We start from the raw sequence: 20,550 nt of genomic DNA, 5'->3' as shown, positions 1-20,550 counted from the left end.
CAAGCTATTTCCATATTTGAGGCTGCTAGTGTTTTCAAAAAAGAAGAAATGCTGTAAGATGATTCCAAAAAAAATAAATTGGCTATATCAAATGGTGACTTCGGGCAAAATAATACATTTAACACACCCAACACACACACACACAATGCAATGATTGTGTGCGTGACTTCACTTGTGAAAAATGTCAAAAGTTTGTCTTTGAGGAACAGGATGGAAATGGGGCTCTTGCCAGATGGTCCCCGTACCCTCCACCCCCAGCCCCCAGATGGTTCTGTCCACGATGCTTCACAGCGAGAAGGCCTCCCCTCTCCCCCACTGCATAAATACCCACATCCCATGGAGGACCCCATCCCTCATTTGCCCACCTCCCCAAGAAGCGTTCTGTCTGCCTTAATTCCAACTCCTTCTTTTTTTTCTTTTCCTTTTAAAAACCATAGACTTCCAAAAGAGACTTCCCCTGAAAGCAAAGCATTCTCTTTGGTTTGGAATCAACCTGAAAATTCTCTCCTGTATCAACTCCCCTTCACACCACACACACACACACACACACACACACACACACACACACACACACACACACACACACACACACACACACACACACACACACACACACACAGGCACCCCCTGAAACCCAGCTCCAGTGCTCTGCCTGCATGGTCCTATTTCTGCCCCTTCTATGCAGACTTATTTCATAAAAACGTCAGCTATTAAGTTAACATTATTTAAGGGGCTTTCGGTTTTAGTTCCTGAATGCAACCTAAGCTGGATGGGGAAAGGCCTGCCATGAAGGCCCGGCTGTATAAAACCTGATCCACGAGGTACTAAATCAATAACCTGGCTGCGGGCTCCCCCGGCCGCCTCTCTATTTATCACCGCAGTAACGATAAGGATCTGATTTAGAGTGAACCCTACTGAGGGTCCGAGCCCCGCACAAGCTGTAATATGATCTGCGGGGGAGGGCTGAGAACCCGAAACAATGTGAAGAAACCCTGTCAGATAAATAAAACAAACTGTTTGTCCATTAAATAGCGCTGTCAGGAAGAGGACGGGGAAACCAAACAGAGCTAAATCCAATTCTTTTATGGAGACACAAAGCCAGGAACACCTGAAGCGAGCTGGGGAAATAACCTCACTCAGAAATAAGTGGAGGGGGTGTTGGTGGAAGCGGGTAGGAGTCTGATTTAGTGAGGTCTCTGTGGTCTTTGATCTCAGGAAAATTCTGTACCCTCCTGGGGGCCAGTCGCTCCATCTGTGAAATGGGACGCGTCCGCTTGGTGTCACCCACCTCACTGGGTGGTTGACATGATCCCATGGATGACTTACATAAAAAGTGTTCTGATGAGGAAGGAAGTGACTCCATGAAGTTCAGACATGCAGATACCTAGAGAGGTCAAGCTGGTTACAGAAGTGTTGAACCGGAGAAGGAAGATGAAGGGGGCAACAGTGACAGCGCCACCAACGTGGCGGCACAGAAACACAGCCCACTGCCTCCGGGTCTTGGAATTTTTTCTGAAGAAGCTCAAATATGGATTTTAACGGGAAATCTCAAGAATTCAAAGTGTTGGCAGCCCCTGTTAAGAATCGTTTAGAATTCTGTGTGTGTTTAGTTTAAAACTTCTTTGTATTTAGTTGAAAAACTGTGGGTTAGATGTGGTCTGTGACCTCTAGACTAAAGCAAAGCAAGGTGGGGTCTTTTATGATTATCACCATTAATCCTGTACTTCATGCCAGACGGAAGGGACATGAAGGAAGCAGAAACACCAGTGCCCATTCTCAAATCCACCGGTAGACCTCGCCTTTGTGTCAGCTCCTTCAACTTTGAGAGGTACTTCTACTGGATCTATACCATACCTCATTGGGAACTACATAGAATCTTGAGATAACAGAGATTCTCTCCCACTAGATATATTATGTTTTAACTGTCCTCTGAGCTTTTCATTCCTGGAGAACATTGGCCCTGCCCCTGGCAAGTATCTTTCAATGAAAACATTGATGGCATTTTGCACAGACACTAAATGTCAACAGCTCCCTCGCTGCTGACCATGAGGCCTAGGGCAACAAAAAATGCCCCTTCATTTTAAAAACAAGACATAAAAACAACCCTCTGCTGTTTCACACTTGTGGAAACCAAAGAGTCCCATTCTGGTTCTGGAAGAAGACCAATTTGTCTCCACAGATGGTCCATATAACCAGCCCAGGCCTTTGCGATGGGCTTCCCAAAGCAGCCAAGAGTCTTTGCTCTGTGAGTTCTGAGCCTCTTAGAACAATGGAGGCCAAGCCAGCAGACAGGAAAAGTGCGTTTTCTGGGGGGTAGTCTGTGGCTCTGGTTCCAACTCCAGGCTCTGAGTCACCAGTGTTATTTCTTTTTTTTTTTTTTTTTTTGCGGTAAGCGGGCCTCTCACTGTTGTGGCCTCTCCCATTGCGGACCACAGGCTCCGGACGCACAGGCCCAGCGGCCATGGCTCACGGGCCCAGCCGCTCCACGCCATGTGGGATCCTCCCGGACCGGGGCACGAACCCATGTCCCCTGCATTGGCAGGCGGACTCTCAACCACTGCGCCACCAGGGAAGCCCCACCAGTGTTATTTCTTAAACAAGCAGGATCCTGGGCCTCATTCTGGCAGGCCTCAGGGTATGGACCAGGGACATATTTACTTTTATCAACGGCTTCACGGGTGAATCTAGACCACTGTGAGAGCTACTGCTTTAATCAAAGCATTAGCGCTTCCTTTTCTGTCTCAGACGTGCTTGCTTTACAGAATCACCTGGAAATCTTTACGAAATATGGCTCTTCAGGAACATGTCTAGGAGACGATTTAGATGTTGGATCAATCCTTACACGACTGTTGTGGGCGTGGAGCTCTTGTATCTTTGCTATGTTTCTGGAGAAGCAGGTCTGCTTATCCCCACATTACAGATGGCAAAGCTGACACCAGAAATGGACAATGACCATTGCACCCAAGGCTATAATAAGATTCAAATGTCTTATCTTTTTCCTAAGGGTGTTACCATCACCTTTTCCTGAAGAATTGATGGCCAACTTGCTGCATTCACGCTGTTCTCCATTGGGCAAAATTAATTTTCTGAGGCAGTGGCAGTGGAGTATTTCTTTGCATTGAATTATAGTTTTTCATGAACTTTGTGTTTGTTGTTGAGTAATTCTCTTTCCCCAACAGGCAGGAAGCAGTTTCTGTGCTTCCTTGGCTCTGAGGTGATTAATGGCAGAGCTCCACGGCTTTTATTTCCAAAATCTCAGGCTCATTGAGGAGGCTCGAGGGATTCCTCAAGTCAAGGAAGTAGTTCTTGGAGACTGAGCGAGGAGGAGATGGAGGTTCAACGTCAAAATTAAAATGACGGAAAATATAGATAATGTGAAATATTTTGCTTACCTAAGTTTTTAGACTAAAAGTCAGTCGGGGAGTCTTTAGTTGTGATATAAATGACCTGTTGGCATTTTCAATTTGAACCATTTCAGAGGAAGTTAGTCTTTTTTTTTTTAATTTTTATTTTATATTGGACCATAGTTGATTTACAACGTTGTATTAGTTTCAGGTGTACAGCAAAATGATTCAGTTATACATATACATCTATCTATTCTTTTTCAAATTCTTTCCCATTTAGGTTATTAGAGAATATTGGGCAGAGTTCCCTGTGCTATGCAATAGGTCCTTGTTGGTTATCTATTTTAAATATAATAGTGTATATTGTGTATATGATATACACAATAGTGTATATTGGTATATTGTGTATAATAGTGTATATGAAGTTAATACTAAAGAGAAAAAATTATATACATGGAGAAATTTTATTTTTTTTATTTTAAGGGATTCCTTAAGTGAAAAAAAATCTTTTATATTCGTTCAAGTGAATATACACACGACCTAAAGAAGGTTAAGAATAAAGAAAATAAAAAAGGAATGTATAGGTCCATAGGAGTGGGAAATCCAGGGGTACAAATGATTTTAGCCACAACCTAATCCAGAGCATTAAATAATAGTATCAGGAGTCTCCTTACCTCTCTCTGTCTCCATCTCTGCATTGGCAGTGGTGCCCCTCAGGCTCCTGGACCACATCCTCCCAGCCTAGCAATTCTAGTGCAACCGGCACTTATTCTCATTGGCCCGCCTTGAAACATGTGCCCATCCTGGGTCCATCATGAGGAACAAAGTGTAGAATAGAACATGCCATTTGGCCAGGCTTGGGTCATATGTACATCCTGGCTCTGGGAAGGCAGGGGGTCCATCTATCTAATCTACATGGACAGACAATGGAGATATGGTGACTCCCAAAAGAAGAAGGAAAAAAAAAAAACCAGGACTGTTAGAGAAAAAAGGGGAATTGATCCTGGTCAAGAATGAACAACAGATGTTTCCTACAAAGGGAGACAAGATGGATGTAGGGAAAGGAACCAAGTCCATTTTCTTCTTTTCTGTCTCACATTAGCATTCCTTAAATAAAAGCAAGAAGTCAAAACAGTGAAACAAACACCCATTGAGAATAAAATCAAAGAAAAAGCCCTTCTCTAGTAGTAAAAAATTCTAACTTGATATTGTTGTCAAGAAAGCTGTTTTTTTTTTTTTTTCTTTTAAGAACCTACAGTAACTCAGCTTGGCTAATAAAGTGTTTGCTTAGTACATTATGGAAGTCTTTGGGGAGACTATTGAATCAATTAGAATGATTTGTAATTAGCACACCAACCAAATGACAGGGTGTCTCTAAATTGCTTGAAAAGAGTTTGCTCTCTTAAAGGACTTGTATATCCCCCTTATGAACTTATTTACATGAGTAATATGCTTACTAGCCTTTTAAAATTCTTTCAGAAAATAAATTTTGCTCAGATTCTGTATGAAATATCAAAAATTCTAAATTAAGTGATTTTGAACAACTGGAAAGATACTATCTTAATTAGAAAGATTCCTCACCCCCCAGAAGAAAATTATTCACAAATGCTTAGGGAACAGACAATCACAAACAAGGATTTTTGAAAATTCTGATTGATATGAAGACATCATGTCAGACCCTGAAGCTTAAGGATGTTTACAAATACAAAACAGTGTTAAAAAGGGCTATATACTTTTTTTTCAGAGGTTTTACAAGTGCGATTGGGAATGAGCTGAACTGTTTTATAAGTTCCCCAGACCTGAATGGGCAAATGCTCATTCATGAGGTGCAATTTTAGTTTTTTAAATTTCTAGAACCCAGTTTGAGAGCAGGGCCCACCCACAAACATATGTATGGCCTTTAGGTCAACAACAGAGGTTCTGAAGCCAGGCAAAACCTGGATTCATATTCTAATGCTTCCCTTCCTATAGCTGTGGCATCTTAGGCAAATTACTTCCTCCTTCTCAGCTTCTACTTTGTCAGAAAAATGGAGAGGATGGTAATAATAGATTTGGTGGGGTTAAATAAAATATACACATCTTGTATATAGTAACCTCATATTGGTTGCAGAAAGACTTCTGGGTTAACAGGGAGTAGATCCTGGGGAATGAATCCATTTTTATCTTACTCTAGTGAATAACCTGGAAGGTATAGAAGGGTCTCCGTAACAGATTAGAGCAAAGTTTGGATAGTGTGGAATGTTTAATAGTGTAAGTGTGATTTCAGGCAAATCATGTTTACAGCACCTCTTAAGGGGAAGCAGTGTTCATGCATTTGCTCATGCATTCTCTTATCCCATAGATAGTAATGCCTACAGATATTAATTGAGCTCTACTGTGCGTTGGGCATTGGGCTGAACACTGGAAATACAGTGGAAGATAAAACCCATAAGGTAGCCATAAACTCTCATAAACTTAACAACTTTGGTTAATTTCAACTTGTCATCATTTTTCTTGAGCAGTAAAACCTGTGATATTCTGTCATATCCAGCCAGCCAAGAACAATAGAGGACAAAACAGCTTCCCACCTCGTGACTGTTGTTCGAAGAGCTAATACCTGCGATGTACTTATCACAGGGCTTGCTCCCAATACAAGAAATAGCTCAATACATGTAAAGGTTTCAACTGCAACTACAATGATCACTCTGTGATTTTTAAGTTTTTTTTAAGCACTATAATGTTGTTGGAAACATTCAACAGAGCTGGGTTCAGATCTGGGTCTGTCTTATAACAGCCGATGATCTCGGGCAAATGATATAACCTAAGTTTTAGTTTCCTCATCTATAAAATGGGTAATTTTCAGGGTCTTCTCGTAAGGTGAGTGAGATATTGCCAATAAAGTGGCTTGCATAGTACAGGGAATGTTGTAAATGCTCACTAGTGGCCATAATCATCAGAATAAGTAAAACTTGTATTACCATTTTAAGTTGATATAGTATTTTCACTTAGATATTCTCATTTAATGCTTACAACAGACTGTGAGAGAAGGGTCATTAACATCATTGTCATCATATCATCACCAGCCTATTTATAAAATGAGAAGGGGTTCCGTGATTTGCCCAAGATCACAGGGCACGTAAGTGGCAAGGTTGGTCCTTTGTCCTAGAAAGCATCACTGGATTTACCAGCAATTTTCAAAGTGATCCTTTCTACCAGAGAGTACACTTCTTAGATGGTTGTACCAGGGATTCGGCAGTGACCAGGACAGGTCTGAGCTCGCCCTTCTGGTTGCACAATTTGGTGGGAAGCATAACTTGAAGAGTTGGGAGCTGTGAAAAGCCCATGCCTCCCGCCATGGACGGTGCCTCTGCTCAGTCAGCTGCCATTTAACAGATACTCAAATATTCCTTCAGTCTTGCTGCCAAAGGCATTTAAACCATAGTCATGCTAACATATCTTCATTAAAATATTGTTGAAAACAATGCTACTTTTGGAGAAAATTCCCTGAAACAGCTGGTGCAACTATCACCTTCCCCCATCCCTCTGGCCAAACTGCCAGGGAATGTGAGTCCAGCATTAGTAGAGCTTCTGATTTAAAAAAAACAAAAAAGAAAAAAGCTGATAATCTGGATTTTGATGTGAAATCTCCGTATTTTAAAAATATTGACCCAAAACAAAACCAAAACATGACTATTGACTAGATAAGGTTTGGGGATTGCTATTTGTAATCTCAGCTGTAACCAGGGTCCTGATTCATTTCAGAGGTTAGGGAAGACTTCCACGAGCAAGTGGCTTTTAGAAGAATGGCTTTCAGAAGAAAAATGAGTAGGCATTTGCTAGAAGAAGAAAGCCAAGGGGCAGTTACCTGCAGCTGGTCTCTAGACTCTGCACCGTAGGCGCGGGGTGTGGGAGAGCGCAGAGTGGTAAGGCTGGTGAGGCGAGCAGGGGCTAGATCATGGGTGCTTCGAAGAGCAGTGGGTTTGGGCGTGTGGTTGATACAGCGAGCATATTAAAAGCATGGTGCAGTGATGGGAACTGACTGGAAGGGGCAAGAAGGGAGCTGCGAACCCACCTAAGAAGGGAGCCTGGGAAGCCTCCTAAGAAGCTGACGGAAGCCTCCATTCCAGCACATTCTTCTTATTCTCATCCTGATAGTGCCAACTCTGTACCAAGCCAAGTTAATTTTCTCCTGCATGTTACTAGGTTAAAGATGACTATCCTTCAACTCCCTCCCTCTAAGGACGTAAAGGAAGATTTCTGGCTGCTTTCACAGCCTCTGACACCTCTCACCTCCTCTGGTCCCTCTTTGGTTCTAATTTACTCTTCTCTCTAATTCTTTTCCTTTTATCTTTTCTTTTTACTCCTAAATGCCCAATTTTCAACTGTCATGGAATAAGAATTAGGAACATGCTACATTAAAAAAATAGCTTATCCGTAAATCAAACCTTCTGGCAAACACGAGGGTGTAGGTACAGAGTGTCATTTTCCTTTATATCTACCTAAGGAAACATTTTTCCCCCTTCTTACTGCTGACATATTTTTTGAGAAATGCAGCCCCCAGGTTGTTGTTCTGCACTCTTTGAAGTCACTGTGAATTGAATAAATTTGATGTTTGATGGCAAACTGCCAAGAGGATTTAAACAACTTGTGAGAGAGATTACTATTATTTTTTTTCCTGTCATTTTAAATTCCCCAAGGCCATTCCATAGGATGGTGGGGACAGGTATTGGTTCATAGGGACTGTCCCTCAAGGCAGGCTCTCGTACTTCTAAGTCTCACAAAAAATTTGTAGGGTCTCAGGCAATTCTCACCCTAGAGTCAAAACTTCAAGGTCATCGTGATGACTTGATGACTTTGAACGTAAGAGAATTGAGATACATTAAGTGTTGAAGAAACTGTCTTCAACTGATTGCAGCAAAGCATCGCTTTATTATGATGCAAAATGTACCGTATTTTTAGAGGGGTTACTCAGAGGGCATTTGATTCTTTGTTGACTATATTGTGAAGTTGTTTTTTTTTTTTCTTTTTTCTTTTTAAAATACCCTCCATTTTCTTTCCCCCTTCTTTACCTTTACTTCCTGCTTTGGAAAACAGAACAGACATTTACCTTAAACAATGCCAAAACTTGTGTGTGCTTGGTACACGGCGGAGGGACTCGACTGGATGGGTCACTTCGTGGGACGCTGGGTGATGCCTGTCTGCTTGTGACACGAGGCATTTTTCTGGTGTATCAGGGCTTGCATCTGGCCCCTTTGCCACGCACCGACTTTTTGCGTTTTTTTTTTTTTTTAAGACGGCAAATAAATCATTTCTTTCAGATTGGATAAAAAATGGGCTGTGTTCTTTGGAAGCAGAAGTCTTCCAGATAATTCTACGTTTTCACTATAAACTATACCAGTCAATTGTACATTCAAGTTTAGATTTGGGCCAGATTTATGCCCCTGAGAAAATCCTATTTTTGCATGATTTAGACAAAAAAATGTGTCTGAACAGTGTTACCCAGCCTAATTTATATGAAACTGGGATTCTGCCACCTGGGGTTTCGGGTCTGCTCTGTGAGACATGTCTGGTATGTGACTAAAAGACCCAGCAAGGAGGAGGCGGCAGAGGGGGACCAGAGCCCACTTGAAAGGGAGACGGCCATCCCTGCCAACTGAATGGGGTGCGCACAGCCAGCTGGGGAGTGAGGCCTCTTCATTGTGCTTTGATTATTGGCTCTTGTGTACAACCAGAAAGGCGGCCCCCTCCCCAAGGCATGCTTGGTTGCTACGATCTGTTCCTGGGGGCTGTGTGCATCCCGAGTGGCAGCCCCCTCCTCTCCAGACAGGCTTAGGTTCCTCAGTTACCAAAGCCTCCAGATCTGGATCCCCTGTCCCTCCGAGTCCCACCGCAACCAAGTGTGTGTGAGAAAGAGGAAAAGACTAAGGAACCATCTGTCGCCAGACTTAGGGAATCGCTACAGGATGACTCACTCCCCACTGGAGGGATATTGCTTGTCCCTTGCCTAGCAGGAGATGCCCGTGGTGTTTTGGGTTTGCCTTGCTTCTAACTGTCAAAGTCCTCTTCTAAGGCTCCGGGGGTTCTTTCATTGCTGTTCTCAGGGGCCGGAGTTATGAATCTTTACGGCACGGAGGCTGACCCTGTTCAATCGCACATTTTATAGCCGTTGGGGCCCCCATCAAAGTGTGACAAGTATTTTTCTGAGCATCTGCTTCATGCCAGGTACTGTTGTGCGGATACACTGCTGGGGATGGGGTACACTGATAAACAAGACAGATGTGATCCTCACTCCAAAGGGGCTTGCAGTCTAGTGGGAAAGGGAACCATGGCTCCAATCATCACAAAAGAAATATGTGACTCAAGGACAACGTACAGTCTCTAATGGGGCTGATTCCGTGGGTGGCCACAGTGGGACCATGGAGGAGTTTCTAAGGAGGGGCCATTTGATCAGGGCACTGTAGGCTGAACAGAAGCCTGAAACGCCACTCCTAGAAGGAATCAGGGATGTCCCCTAGCTCAGGAGGGCTATCTTGTGATCAGATAGGGTCAATGACTTGCCCAAGGACACTCAGCAAGTTAGGAGCAGGGACACAGTCAGACGTAGCCATGGGGCTCTGCAGGCGAGTCCCCAAGGCTGATACCCAGTACTTCCCGCTTCATAGCTCATCACTTGATCTTTCTGAGTCTTCATTTCCTCATCTATGGAGTGAAGATGGTAACAGCTGCTTCCACAGAAGGATGTTTTGAGACATGATTAAAATATGTAATATGTTTGATCACAATAAATATTAGCTAATATTATTATTTATCCTACTTGGTCTTTCAAAGCAATTCTATAGGATTGAAAGATAAAGTACCCCCTCGTACCCACCCACAGACTTTTTATTTTTAACAAAGAGCCACAAAAGTTGCCCAATCACGCGTGCATACATTCATTCAAAATATTTCTTTATTGAGTTCTTTCCACGGGGAAGACATGATTCAAGGTGGTAGGAAAAAGAGACGGGGAAATAGGGTCCCTGCACTCAAGGGTGGATTACCTGATTGAGGGGTCCCCAGGTTTCAGAGAATCAGATGTGAGGTCTGGTAGCACACTGACACGCCATCTTGGGTGCCTCCCCATTTCACAGGTAGGGAAACTGAGGCCTGGGTCAGGAGGTTGGTAGCTGACATTGGCACTCTTGGCCTCTGTCAGGCTCCCAGCGTGTCCTCCAGATAATACCAGCACGAGTCCTTTTGGACTGAGAATCTGCTTCGTGTCAGTCTCCACTGAACTGCCTTAGCAGAGCAGTCAAGAGATACTGTGCTCTTTCAGGATCCTGTGAAATTGTATCAGTTCATATAAGACAGCAGCTACAGAGGGAGCTGGCAGGCAGGCGGCGGTTTTCTTTCTCGACATTTCTAAGCGCTTCCCAGCCTCCCCCTTGTAACTCCGTGGTGTCCCAGCCCAGGTCCAAGCCTCCCCAGAACGTGGCGGGTTTGGGGGCTTACACATTACAACTTGTACTTACATTATATATGTTAACGCATGTTTTAATCTCTTAAAGGGGCGTGAGGCAAAAACAAAGCTGCTTTTGGTACATCCTGGGGAAACCCACTCCTTTAAAAATACGTTCAGAGATACCAATCTTGGTTCTCCATAGCCAGGCTGGACTTAGCCGATGGTTTAGGGGTGCTTTGTGCCTTTCCTTGGGCTAAGGTTGTTCATTTCCTAACAGCACAGCAGACAACAGTTTATTCCAATATTTTTTAACAAATGGATTTTCAGAGCTTGAGCTGACAAGGAGCCGTCCTGGACCAAGGTGGTAGAGCTGCTGGGTCAGCTCACAAGGGGACAGGGTCCTGGCTTGAGGCTCCTCCGAAGTACCCATTTGGGTACTGCCCAGAGGCAGGGACAGTGTTTGGAAAACCTACTCAAATCACAGAGAGCCGACTTCCGAGCCCAGATGCCCGGCTCTGCTTGTAGCCTTGTTTATCGGCAATTACTCTGGAAGTCCTTCCTGTAATTAACCCCAGCTTTGTGGACACTGCTATTTGCACATCGCTTCCCTCCTAAACATGGCCTCTTTGCCATTATTCCCTGGGAAGATGAGTCACTGAAGGAGATGGCTTATCTCTATTCAGTTTTTAACTAGTTTTGTCTCCCAGAGATACTCGTGGATGATACATTTCAAAACAGGCACTCCCCCCTCCCCTTTTTCAACTTTTTTTTTTTTAATAACATTTTCTTCCTTTCTGCTTTTATATTTCTTCCTCTCCCTCCCGTAGCCTTTCATGCATTCAGGATGTAAGAGAGCCAGCATCAAAGCCCAGAGCCCTACTGAATCGTCCTCCCCTATGGTAAGCGTGCCCTTTCCCTGTCTGATCATTGACTCATAACCACAGAATGTCCCAGGCACAGGACGGGAGGAGGGAGGGAGGGCTGAATAAGCAAGGACCACAGGCTGCAGCCCCAGAGGAGACAAAAGTGGAGGATTTGTTCAACAGGGCTTTTTTTTTTTCCTTTGGGGATAATTGTTTAGGACAATCTGAACAGAGCTAGTCCAGGGAGGGGAGGAGGGGAAGCCAGCCACACATACCCCCCTGCCCCCCATCAAATGGTAACTCCAACCAAGTGAAACTCATCTTGTCAGGCTCCAAATCCCAAGGCTAGGCCAGTCCTAAACCCACTCCCTGGGCACCACCAAGAGTTTTGATTGCATTATTTAATTTTAATTCAATTGAACATACATAGATCGATCGCTTACCATGTGCCGGACTTTGAGTTGACAGATGACAGCCACAGGCTTAGACCCTATGGAAGTTAAGTCCCTGTCCTTCAAGACAGAATGTGCAGGCCAAAGACAGCCCCGAGCCTCCCCGCTGCCCCACCGCCGGTTCCTCCCTCCCCTTCTGTCTCCATTAGGTATGAATGGGCATCACATCTGTTTCTTTTCTTGCTGGAAAGCAAGAGGCAAAGACCCTAAAATGGGGACAGACCAGCACACACCTGGGTGGTCTTTAAATTAGAAAAACTTTTGGCCGGAGTTCTTCATTTGGGTCTGCAGTCTCAGACTTTTTATTGCTCTCTGCCCCTGTAGGTTGGGAGAAAGGGGGTCGGTGGTGGGGGGACTCAGACGAGGTATCACAGGGGCTCTTCACTGTCCTGTTCTCTCAGGCTCACACACATACTCCTCCCCACTCTGTTTTCAGCCCTGATTCCTCACTGGGCAGACCAAGCATGGTCTGGGGCCCCAACAATGCCAGGGCAGAGGCCTGGGGTGCATGGGGGAAATGAGGAAGTAGCCATTTTAATTTCAGCATACGTTCACAGTGGAAGTTTTTTTGAAAATTAAACTGTTTATGTTAGGGTTTGGTATCATTTTATTTTAAGGAGAAGATCTTGAACTAGACTGTCTGAGTTGCAATCTCTGTTCCATAGCTGTGTGGTCCTGGAAACTGTGCCTCAGTTTCCTCATCTGTAAAATGGGCGCAATAACCTCCTTGGGTTATTGTGAGGAATAGTGAGTTACTGTATTAAACTAGTTGGTAGCTCTAGTTAGTTGCTGATGACAGCCTCCAGTGGTCTGCCTCTGCCCTCCTGTCCCTCACTGAGACACTTCCCTCCGAGAATTGTTCTGTATGGTTGAGAGACCTGGTCATGTGATTCCCCTCAGTGCCCTCTTTCTTATTTAAAGCCATAAAGTAAGAAGTAAGATGCCCAGGGTCAGTCTTTCTCCCAGAGTCACTAGGCTCCAGGCTGCTTCCTGGGTCTAGATCTTGCATCTCCAGCAGAAGTACATCTGATGTCAGACTTTCCTGGAATAGTGTTGACAGATAGTATATCTCAAAAGGGGACATATTTATGATAAAAAATATGTATTGATTATCTGACATTCAAACTAATTTAACTGGATATCCTGTATTTTTGTTTGCTAAATCTGACAGCCCTACCTGGAGATTTTCCTCACTGGTGACCAAAAGGTCAGCCGTTCTGCATCTTGATAGTGGACAGAGGTCTCCTGGGCTTCTGGAATTGGCTTTTCTCAGGAACAATCTGAAGCTCCAGAGTAGACAGAAGGAGAGGAGGTATCAGTGAGAACACAAGTCTCCTTGTGTAGTGAGAGCCATTTTCCAAGTAATTGTCCATAGCTCTCTAAGAGGACGGGAGACCATGGCTTCTGAAAGTTTTGTGTTTTCTTTCAGACTTCAGTGTGGTACTTTAGGGTGTGTGTGTGTGTGTGTGTGTGTGTGTGTGTGTGTATGTATTAGGAAAGCAAGGGCCATGGAAGTGATACAATTAGTGGCTCTTTACATCTGGGCTATGTTGATGGGTCCATTGAACCATGTGATGTGTAACATATAGGTCTTTCATTTTTGTATGATCATATAGAATGTTAAACTGTTTGGTACAACTGCTTGAAACTTTCCAAGTTCTTTTTGCTGTGTTAACTTTTTCCGAGTTACTGAAAGTTCTATTTCATTCATGAGTACATGAGATTAAGTAGAGCAGGAATCAAACATAGGCATAGTAGTGTGTTTGCATTTTCAAATTTGCCAAGGGAACCATCAAGTGAGCCTGGTTAGGCTTTTGTGATTATAATGTGAGGGTTGGCAGATAAAAATGATTAGTATTATAATTGTGAATAAAAAGTAACATTACTGGGCTTCTGGTGGCGCAGACGTTAAGAATCTGCCTGTCAATGCAGGGGTCATGGGTTCGAGCCCTGGTACGGGAAGATCCCACATTCCGTGGAGCAACTAAGCCCGTGCACCAGAACTACTGAGCCTGCAAGCCACAACTACTGAGCCCACGTGCCACAACTACCGAAGCCCGTGTGTCACAACTACTGAAGTCTGCGCACCTAGAGCCCATACTCCGCAACAAGAAAAGCCACCGCAATGAGGAACGCGCGCACCACAATGAAGAGTAGCCCCCGCTTGCTGCAACTAGAGAAAGCCTACATGCAGCAGCAAAGACCCAACACAGCCAAAAATAAATAAATTCATTAATTAAAAAAAATTTTTTTATTCTTTAAATTATACATATGTATTTTATTTACACTTTGTATTTTATATATTTCCTGATAAACAATTTTTTTCCATCTTAACCGTTTTTAAGTGTACAATTCAGCAGTATCAAATATGTTCACATCGTTGTGCAAAAATCACCTCTGTCCATCCCCATAACTGTTTTCATCTTGTGAAACTGAAGCTCTGTACCCATTAAACAATAACTCCCTGTTATTCCTTGCCCCCAGCCCCTGGTAACCACCAGTCTCCCTTCTGTCTTTATGATTTTGACTATTCTAAGTACCTCATATAATCTTTATGATTTTGACTATTCTAAGTACCTCATATAAGTGGGATCATACAGTATGTATCTTTTTCTGACTGGCTAATTTCATTTAGCATAATGTCCCCAAGGTTCATCCATGTTGTAAACATACTGCAGAATCTCCTTCCTTTTTAAGACTGAACAATATTCCATTGCATGTATATCCACATTTTGCTTATCCGTTCATCCACTGATGGGCACTTGAGTTGCTTGCGTGGTTTAGTTATTACAAATAATGCTTCTATGAACATGGGTGTACAAGTATGTCTTTGAGATCCTACTTTCAATTCTTTGGGGTATATGCGCAGAAATGGAATTGCTGGATCATATAGTAATTCTATCTTTAATGACGTGAGGAAACACCATACTGTTTTCCATAGTGACTGTACCAATTTCCACCAGTAGTACACCAGGGTCCCAATTTCTCCATGTCCTTGAAAACACGCACATTCTATTTTTTTGATAGTAGCCATCCTAATGGGTGTAAAGTGGTATCTCGTTGCAGTTTTGATTTGCATTTCCCTAATGATCGGTGATGTTGAGCATCTTTTCATGTGCTTATTGGCCATTTGTATCTCTTCTTCGGAGAGATATCTATTCAAATCTTTTGCTCATTTTGAATCAGGTTGTTTGGTTTTTTATTCTTAAGTTTTGGGGGTTTTTTTGAATTTTATTTATTTTTTTACACAGCAGGTTCTTATTAGTCATCCATTTTATACACATCAGTGTATACATGTTACGTTTTTAAAGTAACATTACTGTCTTAAAGGAGGTTTATTAAGAATGTCCATTTTATAGAAGGTGCTTCTAACTGAGCCATCCACTTGTAATATCAAGGAGCATAGCCTGAGTAAGAAAGCTGTTTAGAAAATGTGTGTGTGTGTGTGTGTGTGTGTGTGTTTCTTTCTTTTTTCCTCCAAAGATACTGATGAGAAAAATTATTTAGTCTCTAGCCAAAACAGTGGTGTGATTCAGATCCCAGTATTTATAGAGGCAAGTTAGTTAATGCACCAGCATACTAATGGGATAGACACCAGTCTGATTGCAGGGGTGTGATATTTCTGAGGAGTTGCTCAAAGGGGACTCAAGGAGGGATCCTCAGGATGGAGCAGCCCCTTGGTTACTAATCTGAGGGGGAAGTTTGTTAGGTTCTTAGTGTTCTCTAAATGTTTTTTCTCTTTTATTTGCGAAGCTGTGAAGAAATATAATTTTCTGTTTGTTACGTCAATAAGTTCTCACCCAACTCCCCAAAATAAGTAAATAAATAAATAAGTGAGGTCATAATTTCTTAATTAGATCCTAGAAGCTATTCTACCCAAATTAAAATTCTAATTTCTGTTTAGAGTCGCTAGATGATATTTCAGCCACCCGGAGCCCGATTCTTTCTAAAGCAAGCATGAGCTGTTTGCCTCTGAATTTACAGGCTCTTTTAAGAGAGCAAGGGACTAAGTTGCAGGCATAATTTGTGGTATGGTAGGAAATCAGTGACAAACTCTAGGAGATTAAAGGAGCTGGGATTTAAGAGTAAAAATATAATGGAATCCACTTTTTGACAGAAACTGTTTCCAACACATGTGCAGCAGTCCTGGGCCAACAATAATATAATTTACATTTACCCCCTTTACCTGCAAGAAAAGTTACTTTGTTTTCTTGCACTAATGGGACTGAGAATGTATCCTATTATAAATTATAAATAGTTTGACTTTAAAATATCGTCTTTCCTTAAATCTAACTTTATCTAGTATTTGGGGTCTAACTCTTGGGAGTAAGTCACTCTGGTTCAGCTTCTAGGCGTCACGCGGATCACCTGCCACACAGGTTGCCTCCGTCCCATTTTAAGATGTTTTACTTAATTACAAGGAGATGGGAGCTCCTTCTGTCTACAAGCCTTAGTTACCTGCTGGCTCGCCCTTTTCCCTCTTACCCGGGAGGGGAGGGCCCATCCTTTTTCTTCTCAAATCCTATTTAATTTTTGCATTTCCTGATTTTTATCTTGGGAAAACAAAAGCCAGCTGCTATCAGTTTAGGAAACAGCTGAAGGATGCTTGGCAGGTAGAAGCCTTGCAGGTTTCCAGTCTCCAGTTGGGAGACATGAAATGCAGCGTGTCGGGTTGCAGCGACTTCGGCACCTCCCAGCTTGCTCTCTTCTGCCTAAACGCACACACACACGCAAACGCACGCACATGCACGTCCCTTTTCTCGCCTCTTGTCCGGCATCCCCCTCACTTCCTACAGCTGTATTTCTAATCAGCAGAAGATACATCTTGCTTGGAGCCAACCCTTCCTTTCTCTGAGCATTCTTAACCTCCTATCTTATGCATGGATCACTGGTTAGCTTAGAAATGCGCAGACACAAAGGAGAAGCTGACATTCGAGGTTTGACGGCCATAATGGCTGTTTATAAGCCTAATCCATCACGTTTAGTGGACACCTCCATTTTTGTCCCTCTGAAAAGGTATAAATAATAAAATGGGATAGCTCCAGCTCGGAGGTGCTTTGGTAAATATTTTAACTATTTACAAGATCTCACCAATAACAAAAGAGGCATCTGTACCATCCACAGAGGGGGCCCCCAGTCATTAAAGAGACCCAGATGGTTCCTACCATTCAACCAACAATAACATTTCTCGAAGGCAGAGCTTTTGTGACATCGTTTACATTTTTTTTTTTTCATATCACATTGGGATATTCTGAACTGGTCCCTATTTCTTCACTGCCCCCAGCAACCTTTCTAAAGAAAATCTCCCTAAATAGCCTTTCCCCTCCGAAAAGAATGAGGCCACGGAGAAACATGGCAAATGCATGTTTCAAAGCCCAATTCAGAGACAAGTCTGAACAATTATAAACCAGGCCTTCTCCATGTCCAAATATTGACATGGGCCCACTCATTCTGTGGGTAAACACCCCCGTGGAGCCCCGGATGCGCGGTGCCATCCTATTCTCTGTCTCATTTCATTTGAATTTACCCTTTCCTGCCAGGCATAAAGAGAGTGCAAGGGAGGAGGGCAAGGAACCTCAAGGATGACTTTGGAAGTTAAAGGTATTTCTTGTTTGCGGACCCTGTGCCTGGCTATGGGGGGCAGACCAGCCGTGAGGACAGTCTGTAGCTTTTGAAAGTTTTCAGCAACTCAGATTCCTTTTTTGTTTTGAGCATGAACAGAGTGGGTTGAATCTGCAGTCCATAGCTGCTTAGTCACTGTCGGAAACTTTAGTTCTCTCTAAAGCACCAGAAAAGTCAACTTTTTAGTTACACAGAAATGGCAGAGAGAGAGAACAGGAGAGCAGGGCAGCTGAGGCACCCCGGTTCTGGAGTCAGGGTAAACCTGCTGATTTTTTTTAATTGAAGTATAGTCGATTTACAATGTCATGTTAGTTTCAGGTGTATAGCATAGCAATTCAATTATATATGTATATATTCATATATATATTTTTTTTTTTCTTCTTCAGATTCTCTCCCCTTATAGGTTATTACAAAATATTGAGTATAGCTCCTTGTGCTACACAGTAGCTCCTTATCGGTTATCTATTTTATATAGTGTGTATATGTTAACTCCAACCTCCTAATTTGAATCTTGGTTTTAGGGCCCAAGGCAAAAACCTCCTCTCCTTTGAGCTTTAGTTTCCAGCGTATAACGCGAGGGCAATAATAATGGCCACTTCCGAGATGGCTGTGTGAATTACAGGAGATAATATATTTAAAGCAGGGAGCCAAGTGTTCAGTAAAGGTGGCTATCATTAATACTGACAAACCTATCTCGGAGAGATCAAACCCTTTGAAACTAGAAGATGAGGCAAACAGCGATTTCACTTTATGCTGTAAACACCACTGGCATTCAAAGTGTCTTTGTTGGGGGTTGCAGGGGGGCCAAAAAAAAATACTAAAGCCATGTGACCGCTCACCCCAGGTCTTTGAGAACCTTAAATGTTCACTTCTTTACCAAAGGCTCGATTTAATTTTGGAACTCCCACTTTCCAAATTTGGTCAATAAAATTAACAGCCACCTTTTGAGTGGAACATCACACCTCCAAATGAGCTCAAGCTGGTGCTGGGATTGTCCTGTGGAATGTGAGATTTACATTTCACAGCTCCTGGCCAAGTAATGAATGAATCAGAGCTCGTAAACAAACGATCCCGGCTCCCCTTGTTCCGTGGCCCCCAACACAGGGTGTGGGCTGCAAAGGAAAATATTTATCCTGTTTGTGTGGCGCTGGGTCCCCGAATGGCCCACCAATAAAACAACATCATAAAGGGCATTTCACAGCTGAGCTGGCGATTTAATAAACAGATGCAAACAGAAGGCCTCGGAGGTCAACAATTAAAAATAAACCAGCCCAAGGTTCTCCCTGGAATTCCCCTTCTCTATAAAGTAGGGAGGACCAGGCCCCCTCAGCTGCGACAGTGGGACTGAGGGGTGGGAAAGGTTTCCCAGCCCCAAGGAGCTCCGGAGGATTGTACCTGTTCTCAGTGATTATTCCAACAAGTCCCTTTCTGAAAGCAAGAGAGGGCAAATTTGATAGCAGATGAAACACAACTCATGGACCCAAAAAGTAGCTGGAAAATGGTACGGTAACCCTGGTGGACAGCAAATGCTGCTTGTCAATTTCTCAATTTTCTGTGCCAGTAAATATTAGAGCAAATGATTTGAAAGAGTAGCGAATCCAAGTAGCTGGTTTTGGAATGGGTTTTATACTTAAATTTGAATGTGTGTGTGTGTGTGTGTGTGTGCGTGCGATGCCTGTGTAAAAACCAAGCCACTGAATAAAGGCTGGCAAGTTGGCCACGGTTACCATCCAGTACCCATTTTTCCCCCTGGCACCTCTCATCACTGCTCAGAGCAAGGCTGCCTACCAGCAGGGGCACACCTGTCAGCGGTATCTTATTCCACTTTACCTGTGTCACCTCCAGCTCCTCTACCATCTCTCCCTGCCTCCCTTTTCTCTGAAGTTGAAAAGGTGGGTTAGAGCAATACCTGACTGTTAACTGAAAGCGGTGGCTGAGGAGTCAGTGAGGTCGTGCATGCAAAGGTCTTAAGACAGTGTTTGCAAACAAGAATGACTCAAAAATGCTAGTTCTTTTGAATAGTATCTGTATGGTCTTTGAGGCTCACACTTTCTGCTGGACCAGAGAATTCCACTGTGGCAGGTCACACTCACCTCTTTTGAGAAGGCGTTGAAGGCAGGTAAGCCCCCCATTCTGACACCCTCACCCTCAGAAAATCCCAAATGCCTTCACACTTAATGCCTACTGCCTCCCCACATTCCTCTGCTGATAAGAGGGGAAATGAAGGATGGGTTTAAAGATAACCATTTGCTGTAGGGGCAGACCTCCCATGAGGACCCATCTGCATCTGGCAGGCAGCGGGGAGCCCTGCATCAAGTGGCCGGCCACACCGAGCTCCTCTCCAGGGCAGCCCTGAGCTTTCTCCGTGTAGATGATCACCGTGATGGGTCTGATTTATGCACTTAGAAGCTTTCTGGATTCATTTTCCTCACGCTGGGAGGATAGGGGGATGAGCTTAAGTACTTTGTATTCCGGTGGGTCCCCCAAATATACCAGGGGGGCTCCCACACTGCCTTGTGGCTCATCTTTGGGAATTGGGGTGTTTTCTGGTTATTGGGACCCATCTCCCCTCAAATTAGTTACTTTGGAATTAAATAGACATGAGCACAAGTCCCTCCTCTGCTTTTTTTCCCCTTTCAGAGAAATAAGAAAATACAAAAAATGTTGTTAGGAAACATGATTCAGAATTAGTCTCTTCCTTTTCTTGATGTCGAAGACATATTTTCGTCTTCAGCAATTAAGTTTTGTTTTGTTTTTAAAGATCCTGTCTTAGGCACTTTCTCATCTACCCCTTAGGACAAGCTTGACGGGGGTGGCTATTATAAACTTGCTGTCACCAAAGTAAAAAA

This window comes from Stenella coeruleoalba (genome assembly GCF_951394435.1).
Source record: "Stenella coeruleoalba genome assembly, chromosome: 20".
Lineage (NCBI taxonomy): Eukaryota > Metazoa > Chordata > Mammalia > Artiodactyla > Delphinidae > Stenella > Stenella coeruleoalba.
Note: the sequence above shows the minus strand (reverse complement) of the source record.